The sequence below is a fragment of the Lissotriton vulgaris genome, chromosome 3_1 (genome assembly GCF_964263255.1).
Source record: "Lissotriton vulgaris chromosome 3_1, aLisVul1.2, whole genome shotgun sequence".
Taxonomy (NCBI): domain Eukaryota; kingdom Metazoa; phylum Chordata; class Amphibia; order Caudata; family Salamandridae; genus Lissotriton; species Lissotriton vulgaris.
This window is the reverse complement of record NC_141689.1, coordinates 378852996-378878588: the sequence shown is the minus strand read 5'-3', so window position 1 is coordinate 378878588 and position 25593 is coordinate 378852996.

Sequence of the window (25593 nt, the reverse complement as noted above, 5' to 3'; positions counted from 1 at the left end):
CATGCGCTCATGTATAGAGCTAATCTGCTCGACTAAACCTACGTCACCAATTACCTACTTGGCCTGTTTTACCGATTTTAACACTTCGTTGGAAATTTTATCCAAGGTGACTGGGTCATCCGAAACTCTACACCAACGAACCCTTCTACAATCGTTGGATAAAACGGTCTCTGCTGTGATACAATTTGTAACTTTAGAATTAACTGATCCCGGGGGGGCGTGGCTTGAGCGCCGGCCAAGATGGCGGCGTGACCCCGGAGCTCCGCATCAAACCTCAGCACTTTGCTCACCTTCGTGGCTCTGCAGGGACCCCTCGCATGCTGTAAGCTGGAATTGCGGACCGGAGCGTGAGGCGCGTTGCCCACCCTCTTCGTTTCCCGGTTCCGCATTGTTTTCAGCCACTTTTCCGCTTAGGTGCCGATACTGAAAATCGCGGCCGCCATTTTGTTCGCCGACCGCGTCTCCACACAGCGGCCGGCGGGAAAGTTCCTGTGAGGCCCCTTTCATGCCGCTCTGCTCTTCAAACGTCCTGCAATGTGGATTTCTTCATAGGTGAGCCCTCGCTTTGCAGTTTGCTGTGCCTGCTTGCTCCTCTCCCGTTCTTCCTCGGAGTGACCTCACTTATCTTCATTCACCCGCCATTTTGTGGATTCCCACAATTTACCACAGATTCATCTCAATTTTCACTCGGCGGCTGGCGGAAGGGTTTCCTTATGAGCTCCTGCACCTTGCAATATTCACTGTAACTCCTGCATTACGTTCTACATCAGAGGGGAACCCTCGTTTTACAGTTGCTGTGACTCCTGTTACCTGCTCAGTTGTCCTTGCTGTAACTTACCTTTTCTGGATGCATCCACCGTTTTCTGGAATTTCTTTCCTCGTCACATGACCTATCTGAGTCCTGCAGCTTGTTTTTCTGCTATTTTTGCTACCCCCTCATCATTGCTTTGCGACTTGCATGGCGTTCCTGTTATTCTACGCAAAGGCACTCGAATGTACTTTTTGATGTGACTCTTTCAGCTTTGTTCACCCGGATGTGATGATGCCATTTATGATCTCCACATGACGTTGTGGACCCTGCTTTTCTCTCAGACATTCATGGCTTTTTGATGAATCTTTCTCTTTATATTACTACCGTGCCTAAACTTCGCTCTTTCTTTGCGGTGACTGGATACCTACATATTTCCATTTGACTCATTGTCTCTTCATTATTTGAGTTTTCATGGGAAAACTTCGCAATTTGAAGCTCGTATCTACCCCTAAAGATCCAGTTGGCTCAGACTCTGACTCTCCTATTCAAGACATGGGGGAAGGTCGGTCTTCAAAATCTGACTCACCTCATGGAGCCATTCCAAAGGCTTCCAACGTGGGTAAAGCGGCTTCCTCTTTGGTTTCTTCTAAACGTCTCAAAAAAGATCCACCTTCTCCTGGGAGTTCTTCTTCCCCTTCCTCTATGGATCTCATATTAGAGGAACTACGTGCTTTCAAGCCTTTTATGGAAGCCACCACCAAAAATATGCAGGCAATGCAGGAGAAGTGGTCGTCTCTGGATACGCGTGTTCTCACCTTGGAACAATCCACAGATTCCTTACAATCCTCTTGTTCTCGTATTCCGTCCATGGAGGCGGAGATCCTACTACTTAAACGACAGACAGAGGATTTGGAGAACAGAAATCGCAGGAACAACCTATGCCTTTACGGCCTTCCGGAACTTTCAGAAGGGTCTAATCCCACCGCCTTCTTCCAGTCCTTCCTTGCCAAGATCTTAGATGCATCAGCTCTATCGTCCATCAACATTCAACGTGCTCACCGTCTTGGTCCTAGAATTGCTACTAAGCCTAGAGGTGTTATCATGCTTTTCCTCCAATATACCGACCTTCTTCAGGTCCTCTCAGCTGCCAAACTCAAGAAACAGATCATTTGGGAAGGTCACCATCTCTACATATCACAGGATATTTCCAGAGCCACCGCGGAGCGCAGGAAGAAGTTTTTGGACATGAGGCCGCAACTCAGAGCCCTTAACGCTAGATACGGTCTTTTGCATCCTTGTTTCTTCACGGTTACTTATAAAGACAAAACAACTACCTACGAGGATCCTGAAGCCCTACAGGCTTTTCTTCGTCGGCATGGTCCTGATGTCATGGATATGTCCAATCCTGGTTGAATGGCCCTGTTACCTTTCTTATCTCACTTACATTATAATGTGGTTCTGACTCTTTCATTGTTCGCACTGTTGATGTTATGAAACACCCATTGTTGTTCTTCTATGTTTCATCTTATTTGTACACCTCTTGTTCATCCCATTTACCTTCTTGTTTATTTTTGAACTCATATATCTATCCTAATGTCTCTCTTCTCTCAACAGGTTTTCCCCTTCATCTCGTCACCTTGTTTTTTACCCTCTTACTTCCTCGTGCTACCTTCTTTGATGTCATAATATTTGAGGTTTTGGTGTTCGCTCTGGATGTTGTCGTCGTCGTCTCCTGCCACCACCATCTCCCATTTCTGTTTGGTTTTTTCATTTTCATAAGTATGTCTCTCAGTCGTTCGTTCTGGACTTGTACTGTCTCTCTAATTGCTGTTGTTGCTGTCCTCTTTTCTACCTCTCCTACCATGAACTTTTCTCAACTTTTCTTCTCTTCATCTTTGCTTTTTCTTCTTTTTCTTCTTCCCTGCTTTTATCTCTTCTCTTCTGGATTCACCATTGTTCTCATTCTTGACTTCTCCATTTTTTCTCTCTTCTCTTCTCTTTTTTCCATTATATTTTTTATGCATTATTAGGCATGTTGCTCTTAGCTATTTTTTCTGAATTGTTTTGTTCCGTGTAATGACTTGGAACGTTAAGGGATTAAATAATCCCATTAAAAGACAGAGGGTTCTTTCACACTTTGCAAGACTTAAAACTGATGTTTCCCTCCTTCAAGAGACTCATCTTACTGAGCCGGAGGCTTTGAAACTTAAATGCTGTTGGGTAGGTCATGTTCTTTGCTCTCCTACGACATCTAGGAAGAATGGTGTTGTACTTTTGTTACATAAAAAGTTAAATGTTTCCTCAATTACTCATGAATGTGATGTTGATGGCCGTTGGCTTATTGTTAATTTACTCATCGATAACATACCACTCACTTTCTTTAATGTGTACGCTCCTACTGCAATCGATAGATCCTTTTGGCCTGCTATCTCTTCCAAGTTGTCTTCCCTCTCTGGAGATTACATACTTCTTGCTGGAGATTGTAATCAGATTGTAGATCCCTTCCTTGACAGACACTCAAAAGTCCCTTTTGTTCCCTCTAGAATGCACACGCAATTTGTGAACTCCTTTCAAAATAATGCCTTAGTAGATATCTGGAGATTATGCAACCCTGATGTCCGAGAATATAGTTTTTTCTCCCCTCCTCATCAATCCCAATCCCGCATTGACCATTTCTTCCTTAGCAAACCTTTATCCCAGCACGCTATCCGCTCTGAGATAGGCTCCATTTTACTTTCCGACCATGCCCCAGTTTTTGTAGACCTGGATCTACTCCCATTTTCGCCACATTCTGGCAGATGGCGATTTAACAATGCTTTACTTTTGGACCCCACTTTTTGTACCGAATTTATCGCTTTTGCCAAGGAATTTTTTCTTTTAAATCAAACCCCTGATTCCCCCTTTGCTATGGTTTGGGACTCGTTTAAAGCAGCCTCTAGGGGTTTTATTATTAACTATGTGGCTCGGCGGAAAAAACTACAAGAGGCCAAGTCGGAGAAAATATTAGCTGATATCAAGGCTTCAGAACACGCTTATTACGCCTCTAAATTTGACTCCTCCCTTACGGCTCTTATTGAAGCAAAAATCTCTTTGGATAAATTCACAACGGATGCCGCTTCTAATATCCTGTTAAAATGTAACTCTAGATATTATGGGGGTAAGAATAAAATGGGGAAGCTTTTTGCCAACTATTTAAAGATCCGTAAGGAACGCACCAAAATCCAATCTATTAAAACCTCTTCCGGTGAATCTACATTTAAAGATAAAGATATTCTTGCGGAATTTGCCAAATTCTATGACACACTGTATACTCCAGAATAAGTTCCTACACCTGATGATCTTCTTGCTTACTTTCAATCTCTTCCATCCCCCCCGACTTCGCATGTTGATTTTCACACTTCACATTATTTTTCTTTACACAGAGGAGTTCGACAAGGTTGCCCATTATCCCCTTTACTTTTTATTTTAGCTTTAGAACCCTTCCTTACTAAAATTCGCTTAGATGACACTATCTCTAGTTTTCATTTTGGTTCCCACCAAGTCAAGCTCTCGGTTTATGCCGATGATATTCTTTTCTACTGCTCCAACTCTGCTACTTCCATCCCCTCTTTCCTTCAGCAAGTTTCTTCTTTTTCTGCAGTTTCCGGATATCGCTGGAACGCTGACAAAGGTGAGATTCTACCTTTGAATCCTCTTTGTCAGAAACATCTCTTTTCTTGTACAGGTTTCTCATGGCAACCATCAAAAAATTCAATACCTAGGGGTATGGTTTGCTCCCTTGCTATCTGACACTCTCAAACTAAGCTTTGATTATGTTTATAAGAAAATGGATAGGCTATCACTCATTGGCATCCGCTCTTTTTGTCCTGGTGGGGTCGTCTCAATTCTATAAAAATGATGCTTTCCCCCTTGCTTCTCTATACTATTTCCATGCTTCCTTTACACAACCCCCTTTCTTTCTTTAAGAAGATCGACTCTTTGTTACTAAAGTTCCTATGGAATGGTAAACAACCTCGAATAGCTCTTGCTTCTTTGCGTAAAGACAAAGCTCAATCTGGAGTCCGCTTTCCTGACTTCAAACAATACCAATGTGCTTTTTCCCTGAAACAAACGATTCGCTGGTTCTTCTCTAATGTGCCTCATCATCCTCCTGTCTGGTTAACTATGGAATCCTCTTTCATTTCTCCTTTTACCTTCCGTGAATTCTTGTCCTTTACGTCTTCTTTGACTCGTTTTTGCTCGCCTATTCTTTCACATTCTCGTATTCTCCTTTCTCCTTACTTAACTTCATCTTATCCATCCCTTCTCTCCATTCACGAACAATCGATTTGGAATAACTCTCTTCTCAAAATCCGTCATCGAACCATATATTGGAAGACTTGGCACTCTCGAGGATTGTCTTGGATCTCTCAATTACTTTCTCATAATACACCTCTCTCCTTCCAGGATCTTCAATCTCTTTTCTCTTTGCCCGCCTCTGCCCGAACACAATACAATACCCTTTACCCAGTCTGCTCTCATATCTTCACACTCTTCCTTCCTCCAACGACATTCCTGTGGATCACAAACCCACTTCCCTTTTGCTAGAAACTTCCCCTACTGCATCCGCTCTATCCAATTCTTTCCGTCCTACTACTGATAGATTGAAGTCTCGAACTTGCATGGGAACTGGATTTTTCTCAGAACTGGCCTCTACTTCTTTGGGATAAAATTTGGACCAAACTCCATAAGACCTCTAGGGCTGCTAACACTACCCAAACTTTATTTTTCATTTATCACAGAACTTTATTTACTCCACTTGCCTTATCCCGTTTTTCACCAGACACTTCCTCTTCCTGTTGGTCCTGCCCCTGCCCCTCTGCTGATCTCAAACATATGTTGTTTGAATGCCCCCCTACCTCCCAGTTCTGGCAGTCGGTCTGGAAGCAAATACACGCCCTCCCCTCCGAGGATTACATTCTTTTGGGAGACCTCAACTTTCACCTTGAAAAGAACAACGACCGCAACGCCACCACCCTTCTGGACAATCTCGCCAACCTCGGACTTAAACAACTTGTCAATACCCCCACCCACATCGCAGGTCACACACTCGATCCTATCTTCACCTCCAGCAAACATGTCTCCTTCAGCCACACCACAGATCTCCTTTGGACGGACCACAGCTGCGTTCACTAAACCTACAACAAGACCACAACCAACAACCATCCTCAACCCACTCTGCGAAGAAACTGGAACAAAATCACCATCGACCAGATCTCCTCATCGCTTCTTCAAATCCCCCTGCCCACTCCTCAAACCCCGACCAAGCAGCCATTAACCTCACCCAATGGCTATCCAACAGCGCCGACATCCTAGCACCGTTGAAAAAACGTCAAATCAAACTAGGCAGCAAGAAGGCCTCCTGGTTCAACGATGATCTTAAGAAATCTAAGAAACTCTGTCGCTCCCTTGAGAAGGCCTGGAAAAAAGACCCAAACACCAGCACCAAGGACGCCTTCAAAAACGCCACCCGTATACACCACCAACTGATCAGGAATGCCAAGAAAGCCGCTTTCAAGGACCGACTAGATAGCAACGCCCATAACAGCAAGGAATTATTCAACATCGTCAAGGAATTTACCAACCCCTCAGCCAACTCCAACAACATCACCCCCTCTCAAGCCCTCTGCGACTCCCTAGCCTCATTCTTCCACAACAAGATTGCAGACATCCACAACAGCTTCGACAACCGACCCGAAGACCAACCCACCCAACCCTCTGCAGGACTCCCACCCCCCTTGAACATCCTCAATGACTGGAACCCAATCTCCACTGAGGACACCATCCGCCTGATGAACTCTATCCACTCAGGATCCCCCACAGACCCATGCCCTCACCACATCTTTAACAAAGCAGACTCCATTATAGCACCGCACCTCCGAGACGTCATCAACTAGCTCCCTCAACTCCGCCACCTTCCCGGAAAGTTGGAAACATTCCGAACTCAGCGCCCTTCTGAAGAAACCCACAGCTGACCCCACCGAACTCAAAAACTACCGCCCCATCTCGCTCCTTCCATTCCCGGCCAAAGTCATTGAGAAAGCTGTCAACAACCAGCTCGCCGCCTTCCTCGAAACCAACAAATCCCTCGACTCCTCACAGTCCGGCTTCCGAGCCAAACACAGCACTGAGACCGCACTCATCGCAGCAACAGACGACATTCGAACTCTGCTAGACAACGGAGACACAGTCGCCCTCATCCTCCTCGACCTCTCCGCAGCCTTTGACACAGTTTGTCATAGCACCTTAATACAACGCCTCAGAAACATCGGAATCCAGGGAAAAGCACTGGAATGGATCACCTCGTTCCTTGCCGGAAGAACTCAGAGAGTCCGCCTTCCACCATTCAAATCGGAAGCTACCGAAGTCATCTGCGGCGTGCCACAAGGATCTTCACTCAGTCCCACCCTCTTCAACGTATACATGAGCCCCCTCGCGGCTATCGCACGCCAACACAATCTCAACATCATCTCCTACGCCGATGACACTCAACTGATACTATCACTCACCAAAGACCCCAACACCGCCAAAACCAACCTACATGAAGGAATGAAAGAAGTAGCCGAGTGGATGAAGCACAGCCGTCTAAAACTGAACTCTGACAAAACTGAAGTCCTTATCCTTGGTACCTCCCCCTCCGCCTGGGATGACTCTTGGTGGCCAGAGGCCCTTGGAAAAGCACCCATCCCGACGGACCACGCACGGAACTTAGGTGTCATCCTGGACTCCTCACTCTCTATGAACAGACAAGTCAACGCCGTCTCATCTTCTTGCTTCAATATTCTTCGCATGCTCAAAAAAACATTTTGCTGGATCCCCACCGAAACTAGAAAAACGGTCACCCACGCACTGGTCATGAGCCGCCTGGACTACGGAAACACCCTATACGTCGGTACCACCGCAAAACTCCAGAAAAAACTCCAACGCATCCAGAACGCCTCAGCCAGACTCATACTAGACATCCCGCGTAAAGACCACATCTCTGGACACCTGAAAAACCTCCACTGGCTCCCCGTTAACAAGAGGATTACTTTCCGCCTCCTAACCCACGCACACAAAGCACTCTACGAACTTGGACCCGAATGCCTCAACTCACGACTTTCCTTCTACACCCCCTCCCGCCAGCTACGCTCCTACCACCAAGCCCTTGCTGCTGTACCTCGCATCAACAAAACCACCATGGGAGGAAGATCCTTCTCCTACCTGGCAGCTAAAACCTGGAACTCACTTCCCACTCACCTTTGCCTCACTCAGAACCACCTTACATTCAGAAAGCAACTTAAAACCTGGACACTCGACAAGTAATTCCCCACCCTTCCTCAAGCGCCTTGAGACCCTCTGGGTATGTAGCGCGCTATATAAATCACTTGACTTGACATGACTTGACTTGACAGTTTCAAGTCCCCTTTTCACCTTCACTAGTTTTTCTTGGCTCCCTCTCATTAGATCTTCCTCATTCCCGCAATCATTACCCTTTACTTGACCTCTTCATTGCTGTAGCTTTCCACATTATCACTTCTAACTGGAAACAGGCTGCAAATATTTCCTATCAGTCATGGTGGAATGCAATCTGTTTTAATCATCGTTTAGACACCAATTATGTATCCCCCATCTCCCTAGCTGTCAAACGTGACCTGCTTTGTCTTCCTTTGGTAACATACCTATCTCCCTCTGCTCATGTTCACCCTTCTCCTACTCCTGAAACAGTTGAAGTTCGCAAACCCCCATGATTTTCTTATTACCTGCTATTTCTTTATAAATTTGCTTGCTATAATTATTGTATTTCTATATACTGTATTTTTATAATATGTTCATAATTTTTCATGCTTGTAATGCTTACTTTTATGGACTTTTTATTACATTGTTTATTTCCCTCATCTGCTCATTGTAACTCTTCTCCTTTCGCCCCCCTTCCCTCACCCTCCCCTTTCTCTATTTTTTCAATAAATCAAACTTAAAAAAAAAAAAAAGAATTAACTGATCCCTCTTCCACTTTCAAATTTAACACCAGGGGATTGTGATCACTCTCTGGCCTCTGTATGATTACCATGTCCTCTACCAGTGACCAAAACTCTAGCTTGATTAAAAAGTAATCAATTCTACTATCAAAAGTAACTTGTCCTAGCCTGTCCGACTTAGCACGACCATTAACAGCTCTTAAGCCCCACTCCAAGCACAGACCCAACCACTGGAGAGCTGCCTCAGTGACCTTTTTAATAGGTTTTATGGCAAGGTTTGGAACATTCCATAATTGGTCAACCTCCCCATAGCTTTCATCTCCCTCGCTAGGCAGGGGTTCAAAGGTGCAGTTTAGGTCTCCTGCTACCACGATACACTTGTCCCTCCCAATCCAATCCAATAGACGGTCTAATTCGTCTATGATTGCTTGGCTCCTCCCTCCTGGTAGGCCTCTAGCAAAAATGTTGATTATAAACAATGCCTGATGATTGTCTCTCTGGAGTTTTAAACCCAGGATGTCATTATTGTGGACTATCAGTTCCAATATCCTGTAGCCTAAGTATTGTCTAATCCATATTACCAGCCCACCTGATGGTCTTCCCTTTTTTCCCTTCATTGCAGGTTTATGGAAAATGAGATAACCAATACGATAAACAGCATCAAGTGCCCAACTTTCTTGGAATAATAAAATGTCATGCTGGTCTATAAAAGCCCCCATTCAGCTCCATCTAATTTCCCCTTCAGCCCAGCAGTGTTCCATGAGGCTAACTTTATAATATTTTCCTGGTTCGTGGGGTCGTTTATGTGGGGGTCTATGTGCCCCCTTCCTCTTTCACAAAACAGCCCATGGTGTTTGAAAGGGAGGGTTTCTGGGAATTCCTAGTTGAGGGTAAAAATAATGCAGTGTTAACGTTTGGACATCCCCCACTTTACCAAACTTCAGTTGTCTGCGAATGAGGTCTACCACCCAGGGGTCCCTGAAACTAACAATAATGCAGTCCCCCTCTAGATCCTTTTGTCCGTGCCCCACCCAGTCTACTCTTCTTACATTGAGGATCTCTGTTTTGGACATGGGTGGAAGTGGCCTGTTCTTATTGAGCCAAAAATGTACTTTGTTATATAGGTCCCGGTGTGATTCTACTTTCCCCTCCTCTAAAGGAACCACTCCTGTTAGAATGATGGTATATGGTACGGACTCTGGTGGCAGATTAACATAGGGTGGTTTGCGATAAACATTTTTCCTAGCTGAGTTGTCTTGCTCCATTAGGCGGGTAGTTTTAACTGGCCTGCTGGATGCGGGCTGTGGTTGTAATGGTACACCTTCCTTGGGAGGTTTATTTTTGGCTAGTTTAGGCTCATTCCTATTTTTCACCTGGTTTGGCTGCACTTCTCGGGATGGCATTAATGATGATGATGGTACAGCTTTGGCCAATCGCCCTGACCCTCCTGTGTTATTTTTAGGTTGTCTCTGGCTACCAGGAATAGCATCACCTGTAAATGCAGGGGGATTAGTTACATTTTTCACAGTCTCCATGTTATCTCTCAATAACGCCTCTATCTGATCCATTTTATCATTTAACAACCTCGTCCTTTCAAGTAATGGTAAAAGTAGGGATTTTACCACAAATTCTATCTTACCCAAAAGAAGATCATCAGCATTATTTGACGGGAGGAGATTAATCGTGTTTGAAGGGGAGATGGCCAGGGGTGCTGTTATGTTTACTGTAGGTGCTGTATTACAGTTACCTTTTAACGCCTTCGCGATACCCCCCTTCTAGGTTTTCTCTTTCCGTTTCCTTTTACTAGGTCCTGATTTGAGAGAATCTTTTTGGGGTGGGTTTTTAATCACAGGACTAGGTATAGGTCCAGATGTTTCATTATCATCGATATCGATATTCACTAGGTTATTGTAAAGGGAGCTACTCGAAGATGGATCTGAAAGTATAGCAGTATCATCTGGCTCATGATCTACAAGCACCGTGTCTAAAGTGATGCCATTATTGTCAATAGAGTCTGGTGGGGATAATGGGTCTACAAGCACCGTATCTAAAGTGATGCCATTATTATCGCTAAAATCTAAATGGGATAGTGGAACTGGGGATTCAACCTGTCCTATTTTTCCAAGTGAAGACCATTTCCCAGTGACCAGATCAATGGAAAGACTTTTTTCGGCAAGGAATATCTCTTTCTCAAGGATACAGGTAGTCCGTTTGAAAAAATGGTCGATAGTGCCTGTAAACACCCCATTCGATGTGGAGACCTATACCAGTCTCTCTTTACCAGATCGCAAGTTCATTGTAGTAGTTGAAGCAGAACAAAGTTAGGTGCAAGCTGTTGGCCCTATACAATTACCACAATGTAAGTGAGGGATTTACAACTAACTCCAAAATTACATATAATAATACAGGGTAAACCGAATCTCACTTGAAAGAGGGGTGGCCCCACCCAACCTCGGTCGACCTCTGACGGCCACAGACGGTCCCGCCCTTGTCCCGGGCTTCTCCCGGCACGTCCCGTGCGCGTTCCCGCGACGCGGGGAGTGTGTCCGTTTTTAAGCGCCTCCTGGCGCTGGAAATTGCGTGCGCGGCTTGTGCGCTTTGCCCCCTGGGAATTGCAGTCCTCCTCTCGGCGGTTGCAATGGTGTCAAATGCGGCGGCGGGAGGACAGCAGGACTGGATGCAGGGAGCCTGCCAGGAAGAAAGTACAACTAAATAATGCCCAGGTAGGTTGTGGAAATCACCCGCTCCACCGGGAGTGTGCCCGTTTTTAAGCGCCTCCTGGCGCTGGAAATTGCGTGCGCGGCTTGTGTGCTTTGTCCCCTGGGAATTGCAGTCCTCCTCTTGGCGGCCGCGATGGTGTCAAACGCGGCGGCGGGAGGACTGCAGGACTGGATGCAGGGAGGCTGCCAGGAAGAAAGTACAACAAAATAATGCCCAGGTAGGTTGTGGAAATCACGATATCACAGCAGAAGGCTTTTTCACATGGTAAAATCACCTTAGAACACACCAGAATTCCTAAAATGAGTATGGTACCATCAGCAAATGATTTATAATGTAACTAAAGTCCTAAAACCCTCTATTAACTACAATGCTTTTTAATGAGGTGCTATCATGTATATTGGTCCCAAGATGGCTGCCAACACTTCTTGGATGAAGTGCTGACATCCAATTAGATCAGATGTGTGGTTAGGCTCCGCCCAGATATATATATTTTGTTGAACCTAAATTACTGAAAATCCACTGGAGCACATATCTTAAGACATAGCAAAGGCACATTGGGCTACCTGTCCCTACAATTTTGCCAAGTTTTGTGGAAATCCATTCAGCCGTTCGGGCTAAAAGTGAGTCCAACCGTACTATGGAAATTAACATGGGGAAAACACGTTCTGGGACCCCCCTTTTATCTCGTCCCCGCTTGACAAATCCCCCCCCCAAACTTTCAGGGAAGGAGCGGAGCGCAGCGAGGCAAATTTAAGGAAAATTACAGGCAGATTCCTCAACCGGCGCCAAAGTTATTCCCAATAGAATGTTGCGGATTTCCTATAGAAAATAATCCTAACTATAACTCTCTCTCTCTCTCTCTCTCTATATATATATATATATATATATATATTTTTTTTTTTTTATCCAATGTGCCAGAGCTATGAGAGGTCACATGATAGCCTTCTGCCATCTGGCTTTACAATGCAGACTGCTTTTCAGTTCCGATTAATATTTACATTGCCAATGCGTTTCAAGGTCAAAGCCTCTTCTTCTTAGGCTGCAACAAACATGACATTTAAAACTCGCTTTTCATTTCCGGTTTTATTCACCTGCCTCCAATGGGCGTGGGTTCAGTGCACTAGATTTTGGTGCATGATGGAACATGTATTTCCTTGCTGCAAGCATTAAGTGTCAACATTTCATTTGTATTTATAAATGCATCATTATTTCCTTTAGTAGGTTAGGAGACATCAAAGCAGGCAAATTAAGCATATAGAAAGCTGTGCTCAAAAGTCCTGATAGTTCAAAACCTGCAGCCTCACCAACTGGTAGCAGAGTTCCTTCCCCAGCTGGTAATGGTGCTCCTCTCCACGGCCAGGCTGCCGTGTGTATGTTTTTTATCCAATGTGCCAGAGCTATGAGAGGTCACACGACAGCCTTCTGCCATCTGGCTTTACAATGCAGACTGCTTTTCAGTTCCGATTAATATTTACTTTGCCAACGCGTTTCAAGGTCAAAGCCTCTTCTTCCTGGGCTGCAACAAACATGACATTTAAAACTCGCTTTTCATTTCCGGTTTTATTCACCTGCCTCCAATGGGCGTGGGTTCAGTGCACTAGATTTTGGTGCATGATGGAACATGTATTTCCTTGCTGCAAGCATTAAGTGTCAACATTTCGTTTGTATTTTTAAATGCATCATTATTTCCTTTAGTAGGTTAGGAGACATCAAAGCAGGCTAATTAAGCATATAGAAAGCTGTGCTCAAAAGTCCTGATAGTTCAAAACCTGCAGCCTCACCAACTGGTAGCAGAGTTCCTTCCCCAGCTGGTAATGGTGCTCCTCTCCACGGCCAGGCTGCCGTGTGTATGTTTTTTATCCAATGTGCCAGAGATATGAGAGGTCACACGACAGCCTTCTGCCATCTGGCTTTACAATGCAGACTGCTTCTCAGTTCCGATTAATATTTACATTGCCAACGCGTTTCAAGGTCAAAGCCTCTTCTTCCTGGGCTGCAACAAACATGACATTTAAAACTCGCTTTTCATTTCCGGTTTATTCTCCAAGATATGTTTTTTGGCTGAGTTAATTGTACTCCCGATGTATCTTTTGTAGCACGGGCATACCAGGCAATAGATTACAAATTCCGAGTTGCAATTCAGGAATTTTGTAATCTCTCTTGTGGGTCGTGGGTCATTTGGTCTTCCCTCATATTTAGTCCGCTTTTTACTGTACTTGCATGCTTTGCATTGCATGCAAGGAAAGAAACCATTTATGAGTTTAGATTTCAATGTTCTGGGGGATTCCTTGAAGTGGCTACTGGTCAGATGGTCACTGAGAGACTGGCACCGTCTGTAAGTTATAAACGGTTTGGATGGTAGTATACTTTTCATAGTGGTATCAGTTCCCAGAATGTGCCAATTTCTGTTGAATATCTGTACCAGCTCACTGGATCTTATGTTGAAGCTGGTAATCATCCTTACTGTACCTTCTGCCTCAGTTCCCCTTGTTTTCATCTTAATGAGTTCTTTTCTTTCTACCAGCTCCACCTTACTCACTGCATTTGTTAGTAGTGATCTAGAGTATCCTCTGCCTTTAAACCTAGACAAAGCCTCATATCGTGCCTGTGAAAAATCTTTAGGATCCGAGCACTTTCTCTTCAGGCGTAGTAGTTCCCCAAATGGGATGTTTCTAATCATACTCTTGGGATGATGGCTTGCCGCATGTAAAACGGTGTTGTCCGCCGTGGGCTTGCGGTAGAGTCTGGTTTGTAGGGAGCTTTCTGTTACAAAGACCTCTAAGTCGAGATAATATACCGATGTCTCGCTTATAGTACTTGTAAATTGAGATCATTGTCATTTAGCGTCGCAACATATTCATCGGCCGAGGATCTGTCGCCCCGCCAAATGACAAACAGATCATCGATATATCTAAAAAAATAAAAATAAAAAAAAATTAAAAAAATTATATATATATATATATTCACAGAAAAAAACAGAGGTTTCACACCAGTTATAGTTAGCTGGAAATTTTACTGACATAAAACCATTGAAATTCCCACGTTATAGTTAGTTGGACTCACTATAACTTGCGCGTGTAATGCACTGCTGATGACCACATATTACATCACTCATGACATGGTCAGTGACATCACTCATGACATCACTGATGACACCGTCCTTGTGACAGAGTGACAGACCTCCTTTCATTGTAAAGTAACCCTTAAAACACATATTCGAAAATAGAAACTAACATTTTCAAAAAAGTGGAGATACCTATACCAGTTACAACAACCAATTCAGTAATTCCACCATTCACCAACAGTTCTATATAGTCACTCATACATATACTCACTCATCATATGTAGTGATACACCTATATATCCTGTTACACATCGACAGTCTTCCAAAAGTTGCTCACACACATACTCACACATGCAAATAAACTATTGAACATCCATTTTTTTGCATATACAGCTATACACACACTACCACCTTACTTCTTCACTTCACTTATAGAAACACATACTTATTTAAACAGGAACTCTTACAATCTCACATATACTCACTTATAAACATCAATACTCACATATACTAGATTAAAACATATGTCGTTACTGATAAAGACACTAGTGAGACAGTCATTCACTCACTAAAACACAGATATACACACTCATCCACCCATACAGTCCGGCACATATGCTGTCTTCAAAACACATACAAACGGTGAGTCAGTCATTGATGCATCTATGTGCTAAGTAACACCCCCACCAAATCATACAGACACTTATACTGATACTAAAAATAACATCTCATAACCCATATACACACACATGTAGCTACTCACCAACCCATGCAGCCACTTATACACAAAGTGAAACACTGATACAAACATTTAAATATTTAAACAATACTCGCTAATATATGTATTCACTATGATACACTTAATAAGCCAGTTAACCAATCAATTTTTTTTTTTAAAACATCCATTAAGACACTTATTGAAACATTTATTCTTCCATCGACCTTTACATATACATATATAAAACATGTTTATTTTTCAGAAAGACACACATTCACTGGATGGTGTCATCAGTGATGTCATGAGTGATGTCACTGACCATGTCATGAGTGATGTAATATGTGATGTCATCAGCAGTGCATTACACGCGCAAGTTATAGTGAGTCCAACTAACTATAACGTGGGAATTTCAATGGTTTTATGTCAGTAAAATTTCCAGCTAACTATAACTGGTGTGAAACCTTTATTTTTTTCTGTGAATTTAATAGGTTTTATATATGCTAATTCCTAACTATAACTGGTGTGAAACCTATGGTTTTTTTCAGTGAATTTCAAAGGTTTTTTAAATGCTAATTCCTAACTATAAGTCTCAGTTTATATGTAAGACTGTTAGCGCTCTAGTTGTTCTTTAGAACACTCTGGGCCATTCTGTCATTGGGCTATATTTGGGCTACATCTGGCTGATATTTGGGCTACATTTGTTTTTTTGTTGTCTCTGGAGGCCATCTTTGGGCTACATTGGGCTACATTGGGCTACATTTGGGCTCTAACATATATATATAGCCCAATGTAGGCCAATATATATTTTTTCAAAGTTCATTTTAGTAAAAACCACTTGTGCATATATCTTGAGACATAGCAAAGGCAGATCAAGCTACCAGTCCCTACAATTTTGCCCAAATTTTTTTTTGTATATTTTTTTTTTTTTTTATTTTTTTTGCCTTGGAGCGCTCACGGTGCGCGCCCCGGTGAGCACCCCGGGAAGCGTAGTTCTATGAAGCGCCCAAGGGCGCGCACCGGGGAGCGTCCCCTAAGCGTCAATCTCATGATCGTGACTTATCGCGTAGCCGCGTCCGCGTGATACGCACGGCGTAAGCGCACCCGGAAGCACTCGAGCGAATACAATCGCGCTTACGCGACGCGCCCCTGGGCGCGCCCCGGGGCGCGTAGCGTAAGCACGTTGGGTCATGTGACCTGAAAATAACACTTTTCATTGGTTATTAACAGTTTTTTTTCACAAGTAGGGAAACACCCCACCCATTTCCCTCACAACCTGTTTGCTTTTGCTGAGACAACACCTCTTGTCTGTTCCTGCAAAAAAAACAAATTTAACCATGTCTGGTTCCCAGAACCCTTCCCAGGACCAGTCCTCAGACTCTTCAGATGGATTCCTGCCTGAGGTCCCCCCACAGAGAAAAGTGAAGGACCACTTCATTTGGAAGTTTTTGTCTTTTCCAGAGGGGGAGAAAAAATGCAATGCAGCAAAAGTCACGTGTAAAATTTGTGACACTGTTCTCTCACGTGGAAATCCCACCCGGAAATATAGTTTTGGCAATGCAACATTACTCAGGCATGTTGAGAGGAAGCACCCAATTAATTTTGCATGGGAGAGCACCAGGGCCCTGGCTCGCAATCCACCACCCGATTGCCCCTCCACTTCCACCGGAGATTCAACATCATCGGTGAGAGGAAGACCAGCAGTGATGACCCAAAATATTCAGCCTGTTTTTGCTGATATTACATTTCGTTGTAAGCAGTCCTCGGCGGAGCGGGGGGTTCTGACCAGCGGAGCACATTGAGCAATACCTTTCCAGTGGCCAAAGGATCGAGAGACAAGAGGACATTGGAGCCAGCAGATCACCCTTGGCTTAGTGCCGTCAGCTCTTCACCGCCGCCAGTCGCGCTGCCGCTCCGGGACTACAGTTCCCGTGAGCCTTTGCGGCGGCGCGTTCCCTGACGTGTTACACGCGACAGGAGGGGCTTCAAAGGAAGCGAGCCCTCGGCGGAGCGGGGGGTTCTGACCAGCGGAGCACATTGAGGCATACCTTTCCAGTGGCCAAAGGATCGAGAGACAAGAGGACATTGGAGCCAGCAGATCACCCTTGGCTTAGTGCCGTCAGCTCTTCACCGCCGCCAGTCGCGCCGCCGCTCCGGGACTACAGTTCCCGTGAGCCTTTGCGGTGGCGCGTTCCCTGACGCGTTACACGCGACAGGAGGGGCTTCAAAGGAAGCGAGCCCTCGGCGGAGCGGGGGGTTCTGACCAGCGGAGCACATTGAGGCATACCTTTCCAGTGGCCAAAGGATCGAGAGACAAGAGGACATTGGAGCCAGCAGATCACCCTTGGCTTAGTGCCGTCAGCTCTTCACCGCCGCCAGTCGTGCCGCCGCTCTGGGACTACAGTTCCCGTGAGCCTTTGTGGCGGCGCGTTCCCTGGCGCGTTACACGCGACAGGAGGGGCTTCAAAGGAAGCGAGCCCTCGGCGGAGCGGGGGGTTCTGACCAGCGGAGCACATTGAGGCATACCTTTCCAGTGGCCAAAGGATCGAGAGGCAAGAGGACATTGGAGCCAGCAGATCACCCTTGGCTTAGTGCCGTCAGCTCTTCACAGCCGCCAGTCGCGCCGCCGCTCCGGGACTACAGTTCCCGTGAGCCTTTGCGGCGGCCCGTTCCCTGACGCGTTACACGCGACAGGAGGGGCTTCAAAGGAAGCGAGCCCTCGGCGGAGCGGGGGGTTCTGACCAGCGGAGCACATTGAGGCATACCTTTCCAGTGGCCAAAGGATCGAGAGACAAGAGGACATTGGAGCCAGCAGATCACCCTTGGCTTAGTGCCGTCAGCTCTTCACCGCCGCCAGTCGCGCCGCCGCTCCGGGACTACAGTTCCCGTGAGCCTTTGCGGCGGCGCGTTCCCTGACGCGTTACACGCGACAGGAGGGGCTTCAAAGGAAGCGAGCCCTCCGCGTCGCGGGACGCGAGCGGGATGCCCGGGGCTAAGCCCGGGCAAAGGGCGGGCCCTCTGTGGCCCTCAGAGGCCTGAGGAGGCTGGGCTGGGCCACAAACCTCGGTTGGGCACACATAGCTCCCAATTGCCATTTCCTCTAGGATTCACGGGTTATGTCCTGCCGTGAAACCAGAAGCATGGCCGCCGCAGGAGCTAAAAAACTTACTGGGACCTTGGATGACTTTATCACCCGCACACATGCGCTAATTGACAAGGGGATAATACTTATGGATAGGAGAGTCTCCCAAGACTTGGCCATGGCCAAGCGCTCCTCCCTTGGCCTTATTGCACAGGCACAGTCACCTAATATTGACTCTCGGTCAGATATACAGGCCCTAGTACATAGTTCTGGAGACAATGGGGACTTGGACGCCTCAAACATTGCTCAGGATTTGGAGGCTTCCCCTAACCTCAATATCCTAACAGAGAGCGGAACGCAACATAGCGAGTCAAACACCTGTAATACTACAGCTGCTACCAAAGAGAGGGGCCGGCTAGAAGGGGCAATTCCCAAGCAGAAACGTAAGATCAACAAACCACCCATTCCTAAAGGAAAGAAGGTTCACATTCTCCCCAATCTCCCTAATAAGCTGCCAGCTGTTCCACCCAGTTCCACAGAGGGGTCACTTCCCAACAAGATTGGTTTACCCCTGAACCTTCCAGACGATACCATAATTGATCAAAGTCTGGAAGAAATTTTGGAGTTTAGTGGAGATATAGGTAATTTATCAATATCACCACCACAGGAGGGGAATGGTTCAAGCATAAATAACACCGCTATCTTTAATATGCTAAAAGTATTACTAGAACCCATAGAGGCAAGATTACGCTGCCTGGAAACTGTCCTAAAAAATATACACAAGGACATAAGTGCTCCTAGCTTCACCCTAAATAATAAAACCGCCCAGTCCACCAATCCAACCAAATCGGCAAAGCCCCGGTGGTTGTTAATAAAACATTGGAGACCAATAAAGTGGCGCCTAAGAATCGTAGTAATACCACAAATCAGGCTGGCACTAAAACTAAGCCCTCTGTAGTGGACCAAATTAAGAATACAGATTTAATCCAGATACCAACTACAAATAACTCAATTCCTCAGGCTACACCCAGTGATGGCCTATCTCAGCCTCTAAATCTTGATGCACCTGACAAAGCCAAGGGCAGGGCCCGCAGAAACATTCACCTCCCCCCTGATGCTTGTCCATACGTGGTCATTCTCACTGGTGTTACTGAAATCCCCTCATCAGAAGAAGAATCGTACCAGGCTCTTAAAAACAAAGTATGTCACTGGCTATCCAGCAATTATCCCCTTCCGCCAAACATACCATGTAATATCCTAATGATAGAGAGAGCTCCATGGGTAGGAGGCAACAGAAAAAATCTGCCAGGGGACTGTGTTGTGGTCACTTTCGTGAACATGGAGGTCGTAGATTTTATCTGTAGCAGTGGGGCCCCTAGATATCAGGCGAGTACGGTGACTGCTAGACCTCTCTCGTACTTTTATCTCCCACAAAATCAAGCTGATAATCGATGGAGTTGGCTAAAAGGACCCCATGACAGCAAACCCAGACAGAGATTCAACTTTCCCTGGGACACACAACCCCTTGGCCAGGAGGAGGGGTGGGATGGGGGATGGAACTTGGTAAGGAATAGAGGAGGCAGACCACGGCAAGGTGGTCCCTTTTACGGTCCTCATCTCATCCAACCCTATCATTACAACTAGCCGTTAAATGGTCCAGTTAAACCCTTGCACTTCCCAATAGCGAATCGCTTCGAATGCCTATCAACCACAGATTGGGTTGACTGACATACACAGGGCTCCCCAATGGGACGGAGCTGCCAGACTATTTCAATTTCTCCTTGCAAGGATGTTGCGACGGTGGACTCGACCATAGCTAATTCATCTCCCACATCTGAGAATAGCTTGGCGGAGGGCGAGAGCCGGGGTACGCCCATTCCCCCTAACACAGACTCAGCATTATGTAAACTCCTCACCTGGAATGTGGCGGGCTTAAATGCAAAGGCTTTAGACCCTATATGGCAAGGGTTCGTAAAACAATATGACATCTTGGGAATTCAAGAAACATGGGACACCACAACAAGTTTTGCATTGGATGGTTTTTGTAGTTTTTCCACTCCTGCAGTACCAGGAGCAAGAGGGAGAGCAAAGGGCGGCCTACTCACATTGTGTTCTCTGGAACTGGTAGGGGTTTTTAAAAAATTAGATTCCGCACCCACTAACACGTTAGTTGTGGAGTGGACCCTACCTGACTCAAAGACTTTTTTATTGATTAAATTTATAATTCCAAGGAGACTTCCTGTGTGAATGAACATTTGATCTCTTTGTCAAATTTTCTGTCAGTCTATAGGCATGATTGCACTTCCGTCCCAGAGATGGTAATCCTGGGTGATTTTAACATTCACCCCTGTGAGGGAGGTTGCTATATCGATAGATACGGGGGTTTACCGACTGAAGCCATTCCCCACTTCGAGCACACAAATGAGGGCGAGTGTCTTGAGACCTTCCTAGCGAACTTAAACTTATTTGAATTTGATCAAAGCGAGAATGATCCTAGAGCCCCAACCTTTGTCGGGAAAGACGCCAACACCGTCATAGACTATATTTTCGTATCAACCGGGGTCCTGGCAAAGGCACGCGAGTATAGGGTGGTTACTGCTAGTTTCAGTGATCATCATCCTGTCCTCCTGATGCTGGACCTAGACTGTTTCCGGACCCGTAGAGTGTCAGGTGTGGTAGCTCCAAAGGACCTGAAGACTAAGGATCAGGGAAGGCGCCTAAAATGGGAGATGATTGTCCCTGATCAATTCTTTCATTCACTTGCCCAAGAGTCTGAGGCTAATATGGCAGTGTGCTTAGATTCAACTGCCCGGGGCTCTGATGTAGTGGTTGCATATGAGGAGATTTGCGCAAGGATCTCCAAGAACCTGGAGCTAAGGTCAGTCGGGCAAAGGAACAAGAAGATTCATAAATGGTTCAATAACGAATGCTCGCAAAAACACAGTGCCCTGCTGAAAACCCTAAAACAAAAACCCAGAGATAGGCTCTTAGTGGCTAACTTAAGGAAGGGTTATAAAATTGCAGTTTTTAATCGCAAAACCCGAATCAAGGAGGAAGCTTGGGATAGCCTATTATCCACTGATGTGTTGAGAGACAGCAAAAAGTTTTGGGCCATTGTGAATCAGCCCTTTTTTTCTAAAGACGGGAAATCTGACATGGACTGTGTGATAGAAGATGACAGATGGCTAGGCCACTTTGAAAAGATCTATGAATCCACAGTACCTACTTCACCTGCCAGTGTCCATGATTCATCCAACTTGGTTATGGAGTTTAACACCACGGAGGTTGAAAGGGCGATCAAAGACACAAGCAAACACAAGGCCCCGGGACCTGATGGGCTCCCTGCAGATCTCTACATCCAGTACCCACAATTCTGGTCAAAGATATTAACAAATGTTTTTAATGCGATACCTACAGCTGGCTTCCCATCCTCCTGGTCCACCTCAATCATCGTGCCCATATTTAAGAAAGGAAGCAGGGGGGACCCGGCCTGCTACCGGCCAATCTCCCTGCTGGACTCTGCCGTCAAGATCTTGGGCAGAGTCATTCTGCAAAGGCTGGGGGATTGGCTAGAGGAGAGCGGGATCCTTTCCGATTTACAGTATGGTTTCAGAGCACATAGAGGGACTATGGACCAATGTTTAAACCTTCACCTCATTATTAGCAAATACACCGTGGTGAAGGGGGGACTTCTTTATTTGGGTTTTATGGATTTATCTTCCGCCTTTGATTTGGTCAACCGTTCAAAACTGTGGATTATTTTGCGTAATTTGGGCTTGGACACTTCTTTGGTTAATTTCTTGCACGGCCTCCATTTAAATTTGTTGGCCTCTGTTAGGGTAACAAGGGAAGGAAGGTGTACAGCGAAGTTTAGGTCGGGGAGAGGGGTCAGACAAGGCTGCATTCTGGCCCCTCTCCTTTTCACACTGTACATCAACTCCTTGAGGAAATCACTGAACTCAGCCACCCTGGACATGCCGCGTATGGGGGGGTTACCTATCCCGGTCCTCCTATACGCGGACGATGCCGTCCTTATAGCTCGGACTGGTACAGGCCTCCAAAGATTATTAGATCACTTTGGCCTCTTTATGGAAGCCCTCAACCTAAAGATTAACACTGCTAAATCTCATGTTATGGTTATTGGTTCACGAAAGAAAAACATGAAGATTAGGTCATTTAGCTGCAATAGCTCGCCAATTTCGAGGGTCCCCTTCTTTTGTTATTTGGGCGTCACTTTTGACGAGAAAGGAACTTGGGGCGCTCAAATGAAACTAAAGGAGAATGGAGTTATCAGATCCACCACAGCCCTTTTGCAGTTTTCCAAAAGATTGGGCTCAAGACCTATGGAAGCTATGACCCGTATCTACAGAGCCAAATGTGTGGCAATTGCATCCTATGGGGCAGACATATGGGGCTACGTTTCAACCCCAGGCATCCAAACCGCAGAAAATAATTTTATACGAGCCTTATTGTCACTCCCGAAATCATCTCCCACACATTCAATTCACAACGAAATAGGATTGGGTCACGTCACTGATCTCTTAAAAATGTCCCCAGTGTTATGCTGGATTAAAACCTGGACAAACGAGGAAATCAGTTTGAATCATCGCATCCTCAAAGATTGTATGTCTCTGGACAAAGCTGACAATATACCATGGCTGGCGTATGTTAGAGCGGCATGCGCGAGGCTAGGGCGCCCAGATATGTACTCTCTTCTACAAAATCTTAAAAAAGAGGACGTAAAGTGGGTCAAGCAGCATTTTAGAAATTTGTTGGAGTGTGAAAGGGAAACGGTTGAACTTTGTAAGCCAATGGTAAGATCACTTTTCCAACTTTCTTCATCTACAGCCATGGAACCTTATTTAAAATATGTTACCAAGCCTTATCATCGCTTCCTGCTTATAAGGTTCAGGTTCAACCTGATACATCTTGTGCTCGCCTCGTACACAAAGTGGGGTACCCCAGAAAAATCCCCCCCTTGTACCTGTGACTGTTTTTCTACACAGGACACTCTGCACCTAGTCATGCTTTGTGAACATTATTTGGTGGCTCGCAAAAAATTTCTTGTCCCTATTCTGAAAGACTTGAACTTTGTCCAGGTACGGCCAGCTTTATTATATCTACAGATGCTGAACTCGGTACAGGTCACATATGCTGTAGCTTGTTTTTTGGTAGCAGCTGCCAGACAAAATAAATTAAGAAATGCTGTAACAACTAATCACCAAATCTGACATTTGCAAAACCTCGGTGGGAATCTCCTAAACATGCTGCCATGGGTACTCCCCTTGTCTAACGATTCTTTTTAAACATATCTATCGATTCTTTTTAAACTTGTCTTTGTAAAGCCTTTTTTTTTTGTTTATTATGAAGGAGTAGCAATCAATTCTTATACTTGTTTAATTGTATTGTAACTTGGTTTTATGTACTATGTACTGCTTTTATGGTTTTAATTAACCGAATAAAGTTCTTTGACTGACTGACTGACTGACCAACTGCTATGTTATGGGGAGCAGAGCGTTGACCTGATTGTTCGAAAGAGGGAGGAACACCGCTGCGCCCCTCAGCCCTAATTTTTCCCTTTTTTTTGCTCCTGTTGAGCAGTTTTGCATTTCCTAGTTTTGTTTATGTTCTGAAAAAAATACCCAAAAAATTTAAAAATGTTAGGAAAAAGTACAAAAAAATTTAAAAACCAAAAAAGAAGCAAAAATACAGTTCTTTTTAGAACTACCTCCAATTTGTAAACAAATGCTACATTTTTTGAAAACTCTGTCATTTTTTTTTCCAATGGTATGCTCCCCGATCCGCTCCCCGGTGCGCGTACTGGGCGCTCCCCCCCCGCGCAAATCGAAAAAAAGAAAAAATGTATTGCCCCGGGGGGCCCTTTTATGGCCCCCACATCAAACCTAGGGGGTCAGGGGGGGTCTACCCTGCCCCCTTATGGTCAATTCCCCCCTTTATTTTTGCCACCTCTTGTGTCTCGATTTTACAGAGAGACAAGATGACGGCCGCTCCGGACTGTTTAGAATGTTTACAGACACCCGAGAGCCAATCAGCTTTCCGCGCGCAAGTCGCGTGTCGCGCCCTGTGCGCTCCCCGGTGCGCGCACCGGGGCTCGCCTATAGATATATATTTTTTTTTTAACCTAAATTACTCAAAATCCACTAAAGCACATATCTTGAGACATAGCAAAGGCACATCGGGCTACCAGTCCCTACAATTTTGCCAAGTTTGGTGGAAAACCATTCAGCGGTTCGGGCTAAAAGTGAGGTCGACCGCCCTATGGAAATTAACATGGAGAAAACACGTTTTGGGACCCCCTTTTACCTCGGCCCCCGCTTGACGAATCCCCCCCAAACTTTCAGGGAAGGACCGGGGCGCCGCAAGGCCATTTTGATGACATTTTCAGGCAGATTCGTCAACCGGCGCCAAAGTTATTCCAAATAGAATTTTGAGATTTAACATTGAAAAAAATCCTAACTATAACTACCTACTGGTGACCTAGGTAATACATATATATATATATATATATATATATATATATTACCTACTGGCGGTCGCCAGTAGGTATATATAGTTAGGATTTTTTCCCTATGGGATTTCTGAAAATTCTATGCCTAATAACTTTTGCGTTCGTGGACGGAATTGGCTGAAATTTTCAGGAAAATGGCACATTTTGTTTCTGAGCAGACCTTGAAAATTTGGGGGGGTTTTGTGGAGGGGGGGCCGAGAAAAAAGGGGGGTCCCAAAACGCCTTTTTCCCATGTTAATTTCCATAGGGCGGTTGGACTCACTTTTAGCCCGAACGGCTGAATGGATTTTCACGAAACTTGGCAAAATTGTAGGGACTGTTAGCCCGATGTGCCTTTGCTAGGTCTCAATATATGTGCTTCAGTGGATTTTGAGAAATTAACGTTTAAATCAAGATATATATCTGTAACAGCGCTCCGGGCAGCGATCCGGTTCGCGAACCTTTCGCGTAACGGAACTTTGCGATGAGAAGCTGATTGGCCCTCCGGTGTCTGTCAACATTCTAAACAGTCCGGAGCGGCCGCCATCTTGTCTCTCGGTAGGATCGAGAGACAAGAGGAGGCCAAAACAAAGGGGGAAATTACCATAAGGGGGCATAGTAGATCCTCGTTGACCCCCTAGGTTTTATGTGGAGGTTTTAAAAGGGCCTAGGAGGGTCCAAAAAAAAAAATTTTTTTTGCGTGGTAAGCGCCAAGTTCGCGAACCGGATAGCTTTCTGGGCAGCGAACTTTATGG